The following is a 3,332-nucleotide window of genomic DNA, read 5'->3' as shown; positions in this document are numbered from 1 at the left end:
TTGCCCCTCCAAGCAAAGGGAAAATGTTGTTAAATAATAGTGGGGTTTGTGCGCGCCCGGCGTAGGATTCCACGACAAGGTGCCCGTGTAAACATAGCCTGAGTATTTAAGTAATAAATTGTTTTATTTATTCTCCTGATTTATTTTCGTCCCGACGAGGAGTTTTTTAGGAAAAGGGTGGCAGGGGAGTCCCTGCAGCCACCTCGGGCTCACGGTGCTGCACACAGCGAATCCACCTCGATACATTTGGGCCACCCTTGCAGCACCGTGATTTTCTCTTTTTCTGTTGGAAACATCCGCAAATCTGCCCTTTCTCCAAATCACCGCAATTTTATTTTTGGGAGTACAACACGCTCCCCTCACGCTTTCCTTTGCCACCCTGTAGTTTATCTCTGTATTTTGTTCACAGGACACAGAAATGTCCCACATAAATTTCTTTTCAAGGTTAGCGATCACGGAGCTTGTTGAATCGGACCCGTTAGGACCTGCCTTGATATACAGCTAATTTTCCGCAAAAAAAAAAAAAAATCTATATATAAATAAAATATTTTCCCCCGATATATATGGGTTTGTTGGGTTTTTTTTTACCTTTGCTCATATGTCCAGTTTCGGCGGCGAGCGGAGGTTGCATTGAATTTTGAGAATTTCCCCGAAAAGCTGAAGTTTCTTTTCGACCCTCGGCCTGCGAGCGGTGCTGATGGTGCAGACTGGAAATGTTCAAACATCTGACGGTGTTTTCTTTCCTGTGGAACTTGGTGGGATTTCTCACAGTTAATACTTCAGCTAAGCACATCGGACTAAAGTTAAGCCCCGCTCTGTGCTCGGCTCCGCAGCCCCAAATTTCCTCCCCCAACCTCCACCGAGGGGAAAAAAAAAGCAGAACTCCACCAACACCAAAATCGCGGCGCTGCCAAGTTTTTTGGGGGCTAAAGTGGCACTTTTAGGGACACTTTCAGAGGATGGCAGCCCCCGTCCTGCTGCCTGTCCCTGGAAACAGCGGCCCTGGGAATTCCTTGGGATCCCGGGAGGGGCAGGGATGGGAAGGGAGCGGTGCCGGGGGTGCCGCCCCCACGCCACAAAGATGCGGAATTATCCCAAAAAAAGGTGTTGGACCCCCTCCCTTGGGGGCTCGGGCTTGTCCCCGAGGCCACCCAGACACGGGGCACCCACCTGTGCCAGGGAGATGCCAAAAGAGTTTGGTTTGGGGTGGATGGGGGAAAAGAGTTTGGTTTGGGGTGGATGGGGTTGTTCTCACCTCTCGTTTTCCTCTCTGTTTTCCGTCTCCAGTTGAAAAAACCCTGTTAAGGAAAAAAAAAAAAAAAGGAAAAAAGTTGGAAATGTTCCTCTGTTACACAGTTCACCTGGGAAAGAAACTATTTCCCTTTTGGAGGGTTTTCCCCTCTAAGCAAAGGGAAAATGTTGTTAAATAATAGTGGGGTTTGTGCGCGCCCGGCGTAGGATTCCACGACAAGGTGCCCGTGTAAACATAGCCTGAGTATTTAAGTAATAAATTGTTTTATTTATTCTCCTGATTTATTTTCGTCCCGACGAGGAGTTTTTTAGGAAAAGGGTGGCGGGGGAGTCCCTGCAGCCACCTCGGGCTCACGGTGCTGCACACAGCGAATCCACCTCGATACATTTGGGCCACCCTTGCAGCACCGTGATTTTCTCTTTTTCTGTTGGAAACATCCGCAAATCTGCCCTTTCTCCAAATCACCGCAATTTTATTTTTGGGAGTACAACACGCTCCCCTCACGCTTTCCTTTGCCACCCTGTAGTTTATCTCTGTATTTTGTTCACAGGACACAGAAATGTCCCACATAAATTTCTTTTCAAGGTTAGCGATCACGGAGCTTGTTGAATCGGACCCGTTAGGACCTGCCTTGATATACAGCTAATTTTCCGCAAAAAAAAAAAAAATCTATATATAAATAAAATATTTTCCCCCGATATATATGGGTTTGTTGGGTTTTTTTTTACCTTTGCTCATATGTCCAGTTTCGGCGGCGAGCGGAGGTTGCATTGAATTTTGAGAATTTCCCCGAAAAGCTGAAGTTTCTTTTCGACGGCTGGTTTTGGTTTTTCGGTTTTGGTTTTTTGTTGTTGTTGTTTTTTGGTTTTTGGTTTTTTTTGGTTTTTTTTGGTTTTTTTGTTTGTTTGTTTGTTTGTTTTTAGGCTGTTTTTCTCCCTAAATTAATTTTCGTTTGTTTTGCTCTGCAAAAAGTCCCAGCCGGAACGCGCTCCAGTTGAAATGAAAATAAAAATACAGCTGTGGGTTAAATCTGGCATCTCCAAGGTGCCCAGCAGAGGTGTCCCCATAGAGAGGGGCACGGGGCTGCTGTTTCCCCCTGTCCTGCGGGTAAAAAGGGCAGCGCGGGGGGGATAAACGGGGCACACGGCACATTTCGCCTTTCGCTCAGCTTTCCTTGACCTGCGAGCCTAAATCCAAATTAAATCCCACCCATTCCCTGCAGCAGCCGCTGTCCCCGGGAGCGTCAGCCAAGGGCCGGTACCTAACCAGCAGGATGGATTAGGAGGATGGATTAGGAGAATACCTGACCTGATGGATTTGGGGCCATTTGGGGCAGCCCTGGAACCCTTCAGGGCTCCTCTCGCCCGCTGCTCGCCCCACATCTCCGGCCGGAGGTGCCGCAGGGTCCCCGCTCGCCATCCCGGGGGCCGGGCAGGTTGCAGAGCTCGGCCTCTCCCTCGGAGTGAACGGGCCGGGCTCTCGCTGCTCTCATGGGATCATTAATTACAGAGCCCCGGGCAGGTTGAAGAGCTCGGCCTTTCCCTCGGCATGGCCGGGCCGGGGTCACGCCGCTCTCCTGGGGTCCCTCCTTGTTCCCCCTTGTCCCTCCTTGTCCCTCCTTGTTCCCCCTTGTCCCTCCTTGTCCCTCCTTGTTCACCCTTGTCCCTCCTTGTCCCTCCTTGTTCCCCCTTGTCCCTCCTTGTCCCTCCTTGCTCTCCTCTCCTCTCCTCGCTGCTTTAATCCCCACGCGTGGCCGGGCTGGCTCTGGGGACTGGGGCTGTGTCCCCGTGCGGGTGGGACAGGGACACACGCCCGGCTTGGTGTCCCCAAAGGCTTCTCAAGGGCTCCCGTCGGGTTAAACCCGGCCCGGGCTGGGCTTAATTCCCTCACTCGGGACATGACCAGGGACGCAGGCATGGATTTAGTGACAAGCTCCGCAGAGGTGGCCCCGAGATCTCCGGGGGAGGGGGCCCGGGGGTCCCGCATCTTCTTCATTTGCTCCATCTCTCCCCGAGCGCTGCTCCGGCAGCTCCGGGGTTAAGCCCCGCTCAGCGGAGCCCGGCGGGGGCTGATGAGCAGG

At 51.7% G+C, this 3,332-nt stretch overlaps 2 long non-coding RNA genes across 2 annotated transcripts in view; both read right to left on the bottom strand.

Annotated features, from left to right (window-relative positions):
• Positions 1-669, bottom strand: part of LOC115948842 — a 1,910-nt gene extending 1,241 nt beyond the window's left edge. The window contains exon 1 of the long non-coding RNA XR_004082609.1: positions 589-669. This is a non-coding gene — a long non-coding RNA (uncharacterized LOC115948842). The remainder of the gene's footprint in view (positions 1-588) is intronic.
• Positions 670-684: 15 nt separating this feature from the next.
• On the bottom strand, positions 685-2,387 carry LOC115948843. The gene is made up of 3 exons (XR_004082610.1): positions 1,981-2,387; positions 1,256-1,298; positions 685-751 (listed from the first exon to the last, which is right to left on the bottom strand). It is a non-coding gene; the product is annotated as an uncharacterized LOC115948843 (long non-coding RNA).
• Between the last annotated feature and the right edge of the window lie 945 nt (positions 2,388-3,332).

This window comes from Geospiza fortis, unplaced genomic scaffold (genome assembly GCF_000277835.1).
Source record: "Geospiza fortis unplaced genomic scaffold, GeoFor_1.0 scaffold409, whole genome shotgun sequence".
In the NCBI taxonomy this organism is placed as follows: Eukaryota; Metazoa; Chordata; class Aves; order Passeriformes; family Thraupidae; genus Geospiza; species Geospiza fortis.
Note: the sequence above shows the minus strand (reverse complement) of the source record. Positions and strands in the feature narration are given on the sequence as shown.